Source organism: Monodelphis domestica, chromosome 6 (genome assembly GCF_027887165.1).
Source record: "Monodelphis domestica isolate mMonDom1 chromosome 6, mMonDom1.pri, whole genome shotgun sequence".
Classification (NCBI taxonomy): Eukaryota; Metazoa; Chordata; class Mammalia; order Didelphimorphia; family Didelphidae; genus Monodelphis; species Monodelphis domestica.
The window spans coordinates 310,327,467-310,343,284 of record NC_077232.1 but is presented as its reverse complement, the minus strand read 5'-3'; positions in this window follow the sequence as shown (position 1 = coordinate 310,343,284).

The following is a 15,818-nucleotide window of genomic DNA, read 5'->3' as shown; positions in this document are numbered from 1 at the left end:
GCCGGGCTGAATCTGGGCAGTGGCAACAGGCCCCATCTAGTGTCTTTCCCGCCGTGTCGTGGGTCAGATGAAGCAGGCGTTTCTAACCAAGGCCCCGGATCATTTGGCATGTTCAGTGTGTCTCATGACAGCTCGCCTCTCCTTTGGCCGCAGCAGAAATGCCCTGACCAAGAGTGCGCCTCGCTCGGCAGCTGTAAAATAGCTGGAGGGTTCAGGAGGAGAGTTTGCCCATTACCTGCTCTGATTCTCAGCATTAAAAGCGCAGGGCACTACTAATCCATCTTTCTCCCCATTTCACATGGATTCCCCGGGCCCAGGTCATTGGGAGAAACACATGGCCCAACACAGCCCAGTGCGGCTCTCCTTGCGCCCCCCTCCCTGTTTGTCAGCTTCCAATTGTGACAAGGAAATCACTTTAAAAGACTGATATATATTAATTTAAGGTCGCCAAGGAATTCAGCTATGTAATTCCTAAATGAAAACTCAAGTCAGCAGTCAACCTTTTATGGAGTTTAATTACAAACAGGAGGAAGAAAGGAATGAGAGAGAGAGAGAGAGAGAGAGAGAGAGAGAGAGAGAGAAGGGAATAGGGCTTAAATACCCCCTCTGTTTAGGCTGGGCCAAAAGGCCCAAGCCCTTAGATAGCTGAGGCAAAGGAAAGAGATCAGTCCCTATCACTCACGTGACCAAAATGGAGAAACAGTCTCAGGGGCCTCCACCTCCAGCCTCCTTCAGAGCAAGCCTTCTCAGAGCACCACCTCTCAGAGCAAAACCTCTCCAACCCCCTCCAGTCCTCAGACCCCTCTATCTTTAAGGAAACCGTCCAAGTTCCCTCCCCTCAGTTCTCACATCTACCAATCACTGTCCATGTCTTCCCTGTGCCAATGGTGGCTCTAGCTTAACCCACGACCGCCCAGAGTTCTGCCCCTTTGCACATGTCTGTTGAAGGTCATATTCTCAAATAATTAAATCTTGATCCTTGCTGCAGCCCTTCCTAAATCCTGTTACTCTAAGTAGGGTGGAGATTGTAGTTTCAAGACCTGGTTCTGTCATTCCAAGTATCTCTATTGTATCAATTCTAAAATCAATCATGACTAAAAGAACTTCCTGTTCTATGCTTAAGTATAGGTCAAAGCCCTTTCCATTGTTTAGCAAAAGATTTCTGTCCTAAAGTAATCTTAAATAGGGAGGAGAAGGACCCTCCCATGCCAAGGGGGTTCCCATTCCAATAGACTATCAGTAGGAAATTTTTCAAGTATGAAATTTCCCAATGGTGAAATTTCCAACATTTATAAGTCTAAGAAATTTTAAGGTTTACACAATGCAGAGAGAAATCTGAGCTGTAGAGAAGCGCGCACTGCCCACGTGTGGGCTCCCCTTGTTCTTCCCTCCCACTGCGGATCTCTGCAGGGCTTGGGGCAGGATCCAAAGCCCTTTTACTCAGCCACATGCCTGTTGCTGCCTCCTCCGTCCAGCCCTTCACTCCAAGTGTGGGAGGATGTTGCCACTGAAAGACGTTCCCCCCTCGCTCTTATTCCTTCTCCCAGTCGTGGTGCGCCATCACTTGTTTCTACTGTTTCTCTCCCGAGTCTCCTGGTGAGCAGTGGCACATCTACGCGAGCTGGCTGGCTCAAGCTAAGGATGCCCTACGAGGCCCTCAAAGGCGCTCCCCAAGTCTTGTACACAGCGGAGTCAGTCATTCTGGAACTAACGGTTTAGGGGGCCTTACCCAGAGCTTCCCAAAGATGCTTATTTTAAACAGGACTCACTAGGTGACGCCGCACGGACCAGTGCTGGGCCTGGGCTCAGGAAGAACCTCTTTTCTGAGTTCAGATCTGGCCTCAGACGCTTCATCTCTCTGTGACCCCTGGCCCTATTCCTTTGCCCTGTTTGCTTCAGTTGCCTCATCTGTAAAATGAGCTGGAAAAGGAAATGGCAACCCACTCCAGCATCTGTGCCAAGAAAATCTCAGATAGGGTCATGAAGAGTTAGACAGGACTGAACAACAAGCAACAACCTTGCACATAGCAGGCACTTACTAAATCACCGTTGGTTGATTTACTCAAAAAAAGGAACCTCTTCCCTTCCATGTTAGAGTCAATACTGTGTATTGGCTCCAAGGCAGAAGGGTGATAAGGGCTAGGCCATGGGGGTCAAATGACTTGCCCAGGGTCACACCGCTGGGAGGTGTCTGAGGTCAGATTTGAACCTAGGACCTCCCGTCTCTAGGCCTGGCTCTCAATTCAGTGAGGCACTTAAGGGCCTCCATTATTGACTGATTTTTGAAAAGGGAAGAAGTTAGGAATCTGCATCTGATTGGTCCTTTAATGATGAGCTTGACTATTCGATCTGCATGATTAAGCACTTCCCTTTTGTGTGACCTGCTTCCCTGAGTTTCCATTTCTTTATCTTTAAAATGGATGGTCATCTGCCTACAACCCAGGGTTGTTGTAAGGATCAAATGGGAAGCAAACCTTAAAGTGCTTTAGAGATGGGTATTCGTATTTCTGTGTTGGTATTCTTATTTACGCTCTCCTTTTTGGTATTCTGCTGTGGAATTGCAAAGCACCTCAGGATGGTCCAAGGAAATCGGACCTCCAGTTCAATTCTTTGAGGTCTCAACAATCCGTGATTGCCCTGAGTGAGACTCTGGATCCGTTCACTCAGCGTACCCATCATTTGGATGTCACGCTTGTCTGACTGTTTCCTTTTATAGGTAATCTGGTTTTCAGGAGGACGCCCCGATTCTTCTCCTCCATGAAGGCATTAAGGTATGAGAACTGTCCCTTTAAAAATTTTCGATGTGCAATATTTATATAAGCCAAGAGCTGTGCTAGTCATTAATTTGATTTTTAGAGAGCCCATAAAGACGTGTAGCCAGCACTTGCTCAAGGCCTATGGTCAGTCCTTCATATGAAAAATGTCTTGCCCAGCTGCTGTTGGGCTGCCACCATATGGGTTCAGGCCAGCTCCAACTTTCCTGGGCCAGGGGCAGTCTTTTTCCCTAGTTGGGAAGATTAGAAGTTCTAAGGTCCTTCATGGGGATTTGGAAGCTACTTTTCTCCACCTGTAAGGCAACTCATCCCAAAGAACCCAAATACCCAGGAAGGGAAATGGGCGATTATCTCCTGCCTAAAGCCTGTTGCCACAAAAATGTCCATTGAAAATAGGCAGATGCTTTAAACATTTATTATTTGGAAAAAATCAAGACAGCATTGAACACAACTGGATATATTGACAGAAAGGAAAAATGATCTTAGGTCTTTCCAATGAGTATTTTTGCTCCATCAGAGGTGGATCTAGTAGAACATGCAGTGCAAAAATGCATTTTTCATTGCCGAGGTCACATGATTTGGGACACCGTATTCAGTGGTGCGTTTGTTCCATCAAGAGTCGAACCCCTCAGCCTTACAGGAGCACTTTCAATACTTCTCTCAAAGGGCAGCTTCACAAATTTAGGAGCAATGCAACTTTGAAAGAGCATCCGCCTGGCCGCCATTATTGTTGTCTTAAACCGTCAAATAGTTCTAATATTTCTTTTTTCCTGAGTACAGAGTTGCAGAGCTGTTTGCTCTTTCAGTCAAGTTTCATTTGGACAAATACAAAGCCATGGTTTCTCCTCGCTCAGATTAGTTGGAATCATGTTCAGCTCTAGGAAACAGGATCACCTTCAGGATCATTAGGAATAGGGAGAGGAACTACTCCTGTGGTTTTAGTGCCATATGGGCCTCCTTCTGTCAAGGAGAGAGGAAACTCCTTCTCTTCACAAAGGCCAGCACCTCATATAGAACTTAGAGTCTTTGAGAGGTGCCCAGAGCTTGAAAGATGAAATGACTTGCCATTAGTTGCCACAGATTTTCCTCTTTTGATGCCTGATCTCTAACTACTCTGCCATTCAACAATCGTTAACAAAATGCTGATTTTTTAAAATATGGCACAGAATTCTATAAAATTTCTTTGTGAAAGTTTTCTTCTTTGGGGAATTTCCCTTTTTATTTTTTAAAATAGATTTTAAACATATTTTTACAATTTTTTAGTTATTATTTTACTTAATAAGACATTTTATATTTGTTGAAATCTTTGCCACAGCATGGATTTTTTTTTTTTAAGGATTAGAGAGAAAGTAGATAGAATGGCTCATGTTGCTTATCACCCCTCACACCCCATCTCTGTCTCAGTGACTCTTTGCATATTGGTGATCATTTCCTGACATTCTGCCATGTCTAAAAGGTCTGGTTTCAGGGGTTTATATTACTGGGGGAGTAAAACCTTGTCTGAAGTTTAGATTATTTAGCATTCCATGATAGTGGTGTTAACAGCAATGCTGATGAGTATTACTTTAGGTTACAGGGTAGCTCTATTTTTGCAATTGCTAGGAATGATGTGTGGAGAAAGGGTGATTACTTTGTGTTTTGCCCTTGTGAATAATTTCTCTTAAAAGATAAGACCATTGTGCATTTTATTTTCTCATCTTCATCCAAAAATGGAATTGATCTTATTCCAGAAATCGGAAAGAACACCAGAATTTGCTGCTGGAGTTGTGGCTTCACTTTGACTTGTCTCATTAGGGGCAGCAGTGGATGTGGTAGAAGGAGTGGGGGGAGTGGTAGGTGTGTTAGTGGTGGTAGGAGTGGGGGAAGTGGTAGGTGTGTTGGTGGTGGTAGGAGTGGGGGAAGTGGTAGGTGTGTTAGTGGTGGTAGGATTTGGGGGAGTGGTAGGTGTGTTGGTGGTGGTAGGAGTGGGGGGAGTGGTAGGTGTAGTGGTGGTGGTAGGAGTGGGGGAAGTGGTAGGTGTAGTGGTGGTCTTGGGAGTAGAGGTGGTGGTGGATTGTGTAGAAGTGGCATTAACAATAGGATTAGAAGTAGGAAAAGGACCTATAGGAGGATATGGAAATGGCCTTGGTGGAAAAGGAATATTAGGATTAGGCTGGTAGGGAGGTGGAAAGGGATATGGAGGAGGTGGGTAAAAGGGAGGTCTTGGTGGCATCAGTGGTCCTGGTCTTGGTGGCATCAGTGGTCCTGGTCTTGGTGGCATCAGTGGTCCTGGTCTTGGGGGCATCAGTGGTCCTGGTCTTGGGGGCATCAGTGGTCCTGGTCTTGGGGGCATCAGTGGTCCTGGTCTTGGTGGCATCAGTGGTCCTGGTCTTGGTGGCATCAGTGGTCCTGGTCTTGGTGGCATCAGTGGTCGTGGTCTTGGTGGTATCAGTGGTCCTGGTCTCGGTGGCATTAGTGGTCCTGGTCCTGGTCTTGGTAGCATCGGTTGAAAATAAGGCCCAGGTCTGTCATAGTGACCTTCATGTCTTCTGTGACATTCACTTGTCTATTGAAAGACAAAGAAAACCATGCATTAAGGACACCATCATTATTATACAGTACATTATAGAAAGTTTTTACATTTCAGTTACCCTTTTCCATAGTCATACAGTCTTGCATGACATTGAAAAATTAATCAGAAAAAAGGAATTTGAGTACCTTCCGTCATTTGGAAGCCTGCCTTGTTAGTCTGTGGCTTCGTTACCTTGCCGATAGATGTCAGTGAAAAGAGTAAAGACAGCCTTATACACTAATGAGATTCAGAGGCATCCAGTATCCCAGAACCCTCACATACCGATCACAGACCCTGTCTATTGACCTAATTCCATTGTTTCCTAAGAATGAGCAGAAATTAGAGAGATGTATCTTATCCCAACTATTGGTTTCTTAGGCATTTGCACATTTCCTCTATGTGCTTCATAGCAGATTTAACTGTCTGGGTTATAGCCAGTTGTTGATACCCCTTCCCAGGAGGAGAACTCAACAATAGCCTTTGTGCAGTTTTAACAAGAAAAGATCCCCCATGGAGAATAATTCCAAAGAGCAGCTTGTATTGGTGTGAATAAAACTCTAGATAGATATTCTCTCATTCCATCATAGGAATTTGATATTATTTGGGGGAATTAAATGCATTTATTCCTTTTCTAGATAAATATTTATGGAATGCTTACTACATGTAAATCACCTTGCTCTAGACCATAGGTCATATGTGGACACAAAAAAATGCAATCTCTGCACTTCAAAGAAGACAAACATGTATAAAAATCATTTCCATATAGGGCAGTGTCACATAGGTACCATAGTAGGGCTACACATAATAGCTACAAGTGTCAGAGGTTGATAACTTGGAGCTCATCTAAGATAAAGATCTGAGTGACCTCTGTGAAGAGGTTGAAACTCAGAGTCTGTCTGAGAACAAGCCCAAGTGCCCCCTTCCTCCCCTTCTTTAGGCCCCTTATAGTAATACATGCCTATTGCTGGCAAAGACATGCTGTTGCTGACCATTCCATGAAGCTTGGATGATGCTTGAATCATTATTTTACCCCAAGTGCCAAGTTACATTTCTTGGAAATATTCTCTCACCCTAATTCCTGGAATCCTTATCCTGCACTAGGTGTCATATCTACCATCCTTGTTGCACTTTTCCAAGAACCATTTCCCAAGGACTGCCTCAGCCCTTTTCCAAATACCCATCTCAAAGGAATGCTTTCATTCTTTGTGATCTGTACCCTTAAAAGTTGTTAGCAGTATGCAATAAACTGTATTTTGCCTGCTATCAGTGCTGTAAACCTCAAAATTCCTTAGACTTATAAATGTTGGAAATTTCACCATTGGGATATTTCATACTTGGAAAATTTCTTACTGATAGTCTATTGGAATGGGAACCCCATTGGCATGGGAGGGTCCTTCTCCTTCCCTTCTTAAGATTACTTTAGGACAGAAACCTTTTGCTGAACAATGGAAAGGACTTTGACCTATGCTTAAGCATAGAACAGGAATTTCTTTGAGTCATGATTGATTTTAGAATTGATACAATGGAGATACTTGGAATCAATCTCCACCCTACTCAGTCCTAACAGGATTGAGGAAGGGCTGCAGCATAGATCAAAATTTAATTATTCCAATCTCTACCCTACTCAGGTTAACAGGATTTAGAAAGGGCTGTAGCAAAGGAGCAAAGATTTAATTATTTGAAAATATGACCTTCAACAGACATGTGCAAAGCCAGAGACCTCTGGGCGGTCCTGGGTTAAGCTAGAGCCTCCATTGGCACAGGGAAATTGATGGACAGGGATTGGTAGATGTGAGAACTGAGGGGAGGGAACTTGGATGGTTTCCTTAAAGATAGAGGGGTCTGAGGACTGGGGGGGGGGGGGTGGAGAGTTTTGGCTCTGAGTGGTTGGAGAGGTTCTCTGAGAAGCTTGCTCTGAAGGAAGCTGGAGGTGGAGGCCCCTGAGACTGTTTCTCCATTTTGGTCACATGAGTAATAGGGACTGATCTCCTTTCTTTGCCCCAGCTATCTAAGGGCTTGGGCCTTTTGGCCCAGCCTAAACAGAAGGGGTATTTAAGCCCTATTCCCTTCTCTCCCTTTTCTCTCTCTCTATCTCTAATTCCTTTCTTCCTCCTGTTGTAATTAAACTCCATAAAAGGTTGACGGCTGACTTGAGTTTTCATTTAGGAATTACATAGCTGAATTCCTTGGTGACCTTAAATTAATATATATCAGTCTTTTAAAGTGATTTCCTTGTCACATCAGCAAGGTGAAAACTCTTCTGACACCACACTGTGTTATCTTTTGATTCTTATCTTTTCCCTTGTCCTTGCCTACAAGTAAGGTCCTCATAATTTCCACCTTTGTAATTTCTCTATTTGTTTCCTCCGTCCTTACCTGGGGAACTCTGGTCCCAGTCCTGCCCCCCACCCCCACCCCGGGCTATTACATGCAAGTCATACATTCTACTTCCAGTCTCTGTGAGAGAAGGATACGGGGATGAGCTAGACCACCTAGGCTTCTTGGATGTCTGACCAAGCGCTGAGTGCTGCCTAGTGCCTGCTTTAGTCTCCTTCATGGCTGTTCTCATCCTCCCCTCCTGCCTGGGCGAGACCGCCCTCTAAGTCACTCATGGCTTTGAGCCTTTTGGTTGACCTCGACCTGGTCTAGCCCAGCTGCCAAGGACACTTACTCCATGAGCTGTGGTTTCTTGGTGCCGTAGACGAGAGCCCAGTGGCAGGTGGACACCGGAAGTGGATAAACAGCAGGAAAAAGGGCTTGGTAGACAGTCCTTCCTGAACACCCAGCTCACCCCTGAAAGGGTATTCCACGGAGCGATCCTTTTAAAAGTTTCCTTTTTTAAGCTCTAAGAGCCTACATGTACCCATCCTTCCCTTTCTCCTCCAGGGAGGGTATTACAAGGAGGAGAAAGGGAAGCTGAGAACAGCTGTGTGCTGAGAGCCGAAAACAAATCTGAAACTTCTCTGAGGAGGAAGCGGTGCTTTTCTCCTAAGAATGAGATAGCTGTCAGGGGAGAACTTTGGGAAGGGTTTAAAAGAGTCGGTCAATCAGCATGTATTTATCAAGCACCTACTATGTGCCAAACACCTGGGCCAAGGACAGGGGACATAAAGAGGAATGAAACAGCCCTTGGCCCCCGGGAGGGAGCTCGCAATCTACTGGGCGAGCCTACGCGGCAAGCAAATATGGACCCACAAAGCGAGCCCAAGGCAACGAGGCTCATGCTGAGAGTGAGTTTGGGAAAGCTCTGCCAAGAGCAAGGGGTTTTAGCTGCCCCGCGGAATGAACCGCAGTGGCGAGGTTTAGGCGCCTTCTCAGAGGCCAGGCGGCTGCTGCTTTTCAAGCTTCAACTACGGGAGGGTGGCCGGTTGTCTTTCCATCGCGTGCCCGAGAGGCTCCCAGGATGGAACACCTACGAGCCAGCTGCCCAGTCCCAGGGATGGGGGCCCGGGCGGTGTTTTCCGCACTGTTGTCCAGTTAAGCGAGGCAAGGGATGCGGGGAAAAGGTGAACTGGCCCGGGGTGAAGTGGCAAGTTGTAGGGCTGAAGGCTATCTCAGTCCCAGAGAGAAGGTAGCCAAGGCCATGGGCAGACGAAGGCTGATACCGACTCACTCGCCAGAGTCTACCTACAGTGGGTCGGGTTGGGGTGCCGGGAGCTCCCGCCCTACAGCACTGGGGAAGTCCCTGCTGCAGAGGTGGACCCGTCAGGGAACAGCTGGCGAGAGGAGACGGAGGGAGGACAAAGCTCCTTCCCACAATGCCTCTGTGCCCCTAACGGGATACTTGGGGGCGGGGGTGGGGTGGGGGGGGCGCAGCTGGGTGGGGCAGCGCGTAGAGCACAGGGCCTGTCTTCTGTTCTCCTAGGACCCTGGGCAAGAGCCACTCCAGCATCTTTGGCTACGCCGCTCGTCTCTGGCACAGGAAGGAGCCCCAGTGGAACATGGAGATCCCAACCTAGGGATTCCGGGGTACGGCTGCCGCGTGTCCCCGCCTGCTGACTCACAAAGCCCGGGGTGCCAGGAGGAGCGCCAGGTCGGGGTCCTTTCCCGTATTCGCCCTGGTTCGGGAGAGGGAGCCGGGGAGATGGGTCCCAGGCGGGAAGTGTGCTGTTGCTGCGTCCTTTTTCAGTTGGGTCTGAGACTCTGCCACCTCATTTGGGCTTTTCTTGGTCAAGATACTGGAGTGGTTTGCTATGTCCTTCTCCAGCTCATTTGATAGATGGGGAAACGGAGGCAGGCACGGGGAAGTGGTTGTTCTCAGGTTTAAGCCTGGGAGCGCACGGCCTCCATCTCCTTCAGTCCTCGCCTGTAAAGTGGGGATAATAATAGCATCGACCTCACAAGGTGGTTGTGAGGGTAAAATGAGCTCTCTGCCCAGTGCGCAGAGCGGGCACTCTAGGAATGCTAGCCGCTGGCCATGAGCAAGGTGGGCATCGCTAGTGAGGAGCGAGCGGTGCGGGAGAGCTCCTGCCCGAGCCATCAGCGCCGCGGGTCCTTGGGGCGCCCTGGCCGCGGGCTGCCCGGAGCCCATCTCCCCACGGGCTGGTGTGTGGGATGGCCTCGGACCAAGCCAGCCTTGCCCAGCCTTTGGCAGCTCTGACTCCCAGCGGACGGCGCTGATGTCCCTGCTCTCCGAGGGCCAGGGGCATTTCTCCCGGCCTCATTTGTTCATGAGCAGGCAGTGTGTTTTAGGTTTTTGTCCAGGACCCGGTCTTTCTGGAATTAGGGTACAAGTCCCCGCAAAGACAGGAGGGGCTTTGCAAAGCTCGTCGGCCGAAAACCTAGGGTTCCGTTTCTCTTATTCTTTTCAGAACTGTATTGATATATTCACGCGGACCCATTTTCTTTCTCCAGAACTTCATGCTTTTAAGGTTTGGTTGGCTGATGAAAAGCAAGCAATGAAGAACATCCCAAGAAAGTGGGCTCTGGTGTTGCCCCGCGGCGCAGCCTCCTGACGCCTGTCGCTTTGCTCCAGGTTAGCAGCCGCTCTGTCTGCCCCGCGGAGGGGTTGCCCACTTTCCTCCCAGGGTAGTGCTCGACACAATGCCTGGCACATAGGAGGCGCCTAATAAATGTGTATTGATTACTTGATGGAGATCTGCCTCTGAACTTTGCTTTACCTAGTGAGGCATCAGGAGAACCCAGGTGGAAAGCTGGCCTCCAACATTTCACACTTCCCCGATCCTCGGTAAGGATCTGTGTAGGTCGGCTTCAGTTTCCTCATCTGTAAAGTGGGGAGAATAAAGCCACCTACCTCACGGGGTCGTTGTGAGGACCGAATGAGACAACGCTAGCAAAGCACTTTGCAAACCTTAATGTGCTCTATAAATGCCAGCTCTTCCTGTTATTATCGGGGAAGGATGTTTGAAGCATTAAATGTGTTGGCGAGATTACCTGCATCAAATGAAGAAGGGCACGACAGTTTTAAAAAATGAGACTGAATATATACAGTGACTTGTTAGTTGTCTCTATATAAAGGATCATGCCACATGGATTAGAGATGACCTAAAATCATGATTAAGGGGGCAGCTGGGTAGCTCAGTGGGTGGAGAGCCAGGCCTAGAGACGGGAGGTCCTGGGTTCAAATCTGACCTCAGACACATCCCAGCAGTGTGACCCTGGGCAAGTCACTTGACTAGCCCTGACCACTTTTCTGCCTTGGAACATAGTACTGATTCTCAGGTGCAACGTCAGGGTTTAAAGAATGAAAAATAAAAAAGAGATAAAATCATGATCACTGAGAACAGTTTAAAAAATGGTTATGACAGATGGTACTTACTAAGAAGCAAGCAGCAAGAGTCAAGATGAGTACGGTCAGGATGGAGGCCGCCATGGGGCCTTGTTGCTCCCTGCAAGCAGGCAAACAGATTGTTCATGTTAGATTTATGAAGGTTTTCAGCAGAGGGTTTTCTCCTTAATTGGTTTAGAAGAGATCCAACAATTTCTTCCTAAGATGATGAAGGCAAGTGACTGTAATTCTATGATCACAATTTTTTTAAAGAGAGAGGCAGGGTGATTGTTAGTGAGCTAGAGGCAGGAAGACCCGGGTTCAAGTTTTACCTCTGACGCACCCTGGATATATTGACCATGAACAAAGCTATTTAGCCTCTTAGTATGCCAAGCACGTCCCTAAGGCTCTAAGGGACGGACAGGTTACTGATCTTTGTCTGTAAAAAGGGTTTCCACGTGGAAATTCCCTTGTGGTGACGACGCAGTCTGGATCCCCCAATGGCTAATTTCTAGCAGGGGCTCACAATTATATGGCTGTTTACTATTTCCAACGTACTTACAATTCTATACTTACGTATTTCGTGGATTTTAATGAATGTATTCAATGACTATTGATTGCAGAATTAATTAATGTATTTAACTATGCATTGAAAATGTACTGACAATTATGTAGCCTGTAACTATGTTAGATGGACCTGCCATGCTTGAGCCCCCTTTTTTCTGCTCTGGGAACCTTCCCTGGACGGGGCCAATGGCCAAGAGACGGGGACTGGGACGGCGCCCCAGGCCCTCCCGAGTGATGACATGAGGAAGATACAGCCACAAGGTTTGGATAAGATAAAGAATCTCCAAGATGTCCCAGAGGCCGAGGCAGAAAGAATGCTGTGCCCGAGCTCGCCATTGGAAGGGGGGAGGCCAGAAGGAGTTCTGCATCACTTGCTTGATCCTTGGCCCTGACAGGAAAGAAGGAAAACCCTTGGACGATCTTGAGGGTTTTGCATTTTCCTCACTGTCAGAGACACCGGGAAGAGGACTCAAGGAGGCCGGCTGGGGCGACACCTGTGTGAAAGGAGAAAGACCAGAAGGCCTGGCTCTCCTTGCGTCATCCTCGGCTGTGGAGAGCTCACTGTAGTCATACGTCTGGAGACAACTTTAAATAACAGATAATGAGGGATTTAGTTAGCTTAGCCCAGACAGTTTGGGACTGAGTACGAGTTAAAGAGCCGCAGGGTAGCTCGGGGGAATTCCCGAGATGGGAGACGTCCTAATTTGGTTGGGCGGAGTGATGGCGCTTCCTCAGTGTTAAGGAACCCTTTCATATATCCGTAAGGTTTCACCTATATAGACAGAAGTGATACGTTTTTGTAAGAAGGCTCCAGATCGTCTGTGCCCGCGCCCTCCGCAGGGAAACTGAGAATGCTGTGTGAGGATCTAGCAAAACGGAAGACCCGTCGTCTCCTTACGAGCACCCTCGTGTGACCCCTCGCTCCTTCCTCCCCCGACCAGCTTGGAGGGTCTTGGACCTACCCTGGGCAGCAACAACGCTCCCATCCCGTTCCCGTCTGCTTGGGCTACTCCGCTGCTCGTGGGCTTTGAATGAAAGTCAACAGCTCCATCCCTTCCACTGGCACGGAAGACTTTTCACCTTACAGCCCCGAATCGCCTTTGTAAACCTCAAAATTCCTTAGACTTATAAATGTTGGAAATTTCACCATTGGGAAATTTCATACTTGAAAAATTTCCTATTGATAGTGGGTCTTGACTATTGGAATGTGAACCCCATTGGCATGGGAGGTTCCTTCTCTTCCCTTCTTAAGATTACTTTAGGACAGAAACCTTTTGCTGAACAATGGAAAGGACTTTGACCTATGCTTAAGCATAGAACAGGAATTTCTTTGAGTCATGATTGATTTTAGAATTGATACAATGGAGATACTTGGAATCAATCTCCACCCTATTCAGTCCTAACAGGATTGAGTAAGGGCTGCAGCATAGATCAAAATTTAATTATTCCAATCTCTACCCTACTCAGGTTAACAGGATTTAGGAAGGGCTGTAGCAAAGGAGCAAAGATTTAATTATTTGAAAATATGACCTTCAACAGACATGTGCAAAGCCAGAGACCTCTGGGCGGTCCTGGGTTAAGCTAGAGCCTCCATTGGCACAGGGAAATTGATGGACAGTGATTGGTAGATGTGAGGACTGAGGGGAGGGAACTTGGATGGTTTCCTTAAGGACAAGGGGGGCTGAAGACTGAGGGGGTGGTTGGTGGTGTTTTGAGGAGTTTGTCGGAGTGGTGTGTGCTCTGAGAAGCTTGCTCTGAAGGAAGCTGAAGGTGGGGGCCTCTGAGACTGTTTCTCCATTTTGGTCACGTGAGTGATAGGGACTGATCTCTTTTCTTTGCCCCAGTTATCTAAGGGCTTGGGCCTTTTGGCCCAGCCTAAACAGAGGGGGTATTTAAGCCCTATTCCCTTCTCTCCCTTTCTCTCTCTCTCTCTCTCTCTCTCTCTAATTCCTTTCTTCCTCCTGTTTGTAATTAAACTCCATAAAAGGTTGACGGCTGACTTGAGTTTTCATTTAGGAATTACATAGCTGAATTCCTTGGTGACCTTAAATTAATATATATCAGTCTTTTAAAGTGATTTCCTTGTCACACCTTCCACATGGGAGGGTGAAGGTTACCCTACTTCTAAGTGTGGAGCTGGAGCCACCTGAAGTTCTGGGACAGAACTTGAAGTATCCCGTGTCAGAGGCTCCCGCGAGCTAAGATTAGACGCGAGCTAAGAACCCATCCCCTCTGCCTCAGACCGCCCGCCAGACGGGCCGGGGGACGCCCAGTTGCCCTTTCTCTTTTCCTTGAGTGGGTTGGGGCTCAGAACGAGATGTGGACTAAGGAAGTGATCATCTACCTGTGGGGGCTTAATCATGCTAGTTGTCTGGCTGATGGATTCAACCTTAACCTGGGGGTAACAATGGTACCTCCCTCCCGGGGCTGCAAGAACAAAGTGAGAGAACGTTTGTAAAGCACTTTCCAAACGTAGAGTGCTGGTTGGGATCGCCATTCTCACTTGTAGTGTTATCACTGCAATCCTCATCGTATAGCCAAGGAAAGCAATAACCGCTCACATGACCGACTCCTAAAAGGATTTCTGATCACGTCTAGCATCTCTCAGGTGATCATCTCTCCAGCTGAATACGGGTTGGCCAGGAAGGTACAAGGATACAATGTCATGTTGACGTCGCTATTTGGTCAGTGGTGCCTCGAAAACCCGATAACATGAGGATGAAAAGCAAGAACAGTTTGACAGCAGGACAGATTTTGCTCTAAAGATAGTCAGCAACAACCCCCACTTCTCTAGTGCTTAAAGGTTTATAAAGTACTTTCCTTCCGGCCACCAGAAGTACTCTTGCCATTTCACAGATGCAGAAGTTGAGGGTCAGAAAGGTTCCGGGCTAGCAAGACCACACCGTTAGGAAAGGCAAACCCAGGACAGGAACTCACTGACACCTTCCTGATTATGAGGTATCTTTTTGTTCAAGTCCTACGAAATGTTACACTGTCTGAGGTAAAGGGGACACTCCTTTAGCGGGTGAACAACTGAAGGACTGTTTGGGAGTGAATGTGCTTTGAAAGGCAGGGGTGGGGGCTTGGGAGTTTATCGAGGAGTGTTCCCAAGGAGAAAACCAAATAGAACACTAAATGAAAAACCCCCTGCTTGAGAATCTGCGCAAAGCCTCAAGAAACCCAGGCTGAAGGCGGTCAGGTGCCTACCTGTGGAGAGAGCCTCTTCTCAAGACTTAAAACTCTTCACGTAAAGGCTGCTCAGCTACGGCTTTGAGGAATCACAGGACAGAGGATGCACAGGACAAAGAACCGGTTTTTATAGCCAGTCTTTCTGATTTTTATGGTTGAGAGAAAAGTTTGATGGGACAGAAGGTTACTTCTGGGTTGACTTCCTTTACTCAAAGAAGAAATAGTTATATTCTGCCAACTTTGGCAATTGTTTTCCCGTATGAGAAATGGGACCTGCTAGGTACCTCCCCAGCAATTCCTTAGAAGAGTATGTATACATTTTTTCCATCTTTCTATTCATCCATCTATCCTTCTGTCCATCCGTCTGTCCATCTGCCTGCCTGCCTGTTGGTCTATCTTCTCTATCAATCTACCTATCATCTATCTATGTATTATCTGTCTATCATTGATCTGTCATCTATTTATCTGCCTATCTGATCTCTCAGTCTATGATACTATTATTTAATTTATCTTTTTCTGTAGCAAAAGAATCACCAATATTCTGAGCTATATTTTACAATCAAGAAACAATCAGTTTTCTTTTGGGGGGACACCATTAAGAAATTGTGGATACTTCATGTTTTGACTTCATATTGCCCCATGATTTTGTGACAAAAAATAAAACCAAAACAAAACATCTCTTCCATGAAAGGTTCAATATGTGGGAACAATTACATAAGAGCTATCTAAAAATGACTGGCATATTGAATTAAAATGATCACCAATGTTAAACACACGTGCCCATGATATCATGTTTGGAGCTATAATAACCAAAAAGAATTGGCATATTGATGTGGTTTTGAAGCACTTTAAATGGACTTAAAACCAGGAAAACTTGGGTTCAAATAGTGGCTCAGACACTTACTGTTATTTGTGTGTCTGGACCTTGTTATCTTATGGAAATGGTAACTGTCACCATCCTCACTATTATTATTGCATTTCTTCCTTACATCAACCCCCAAGAGATGTG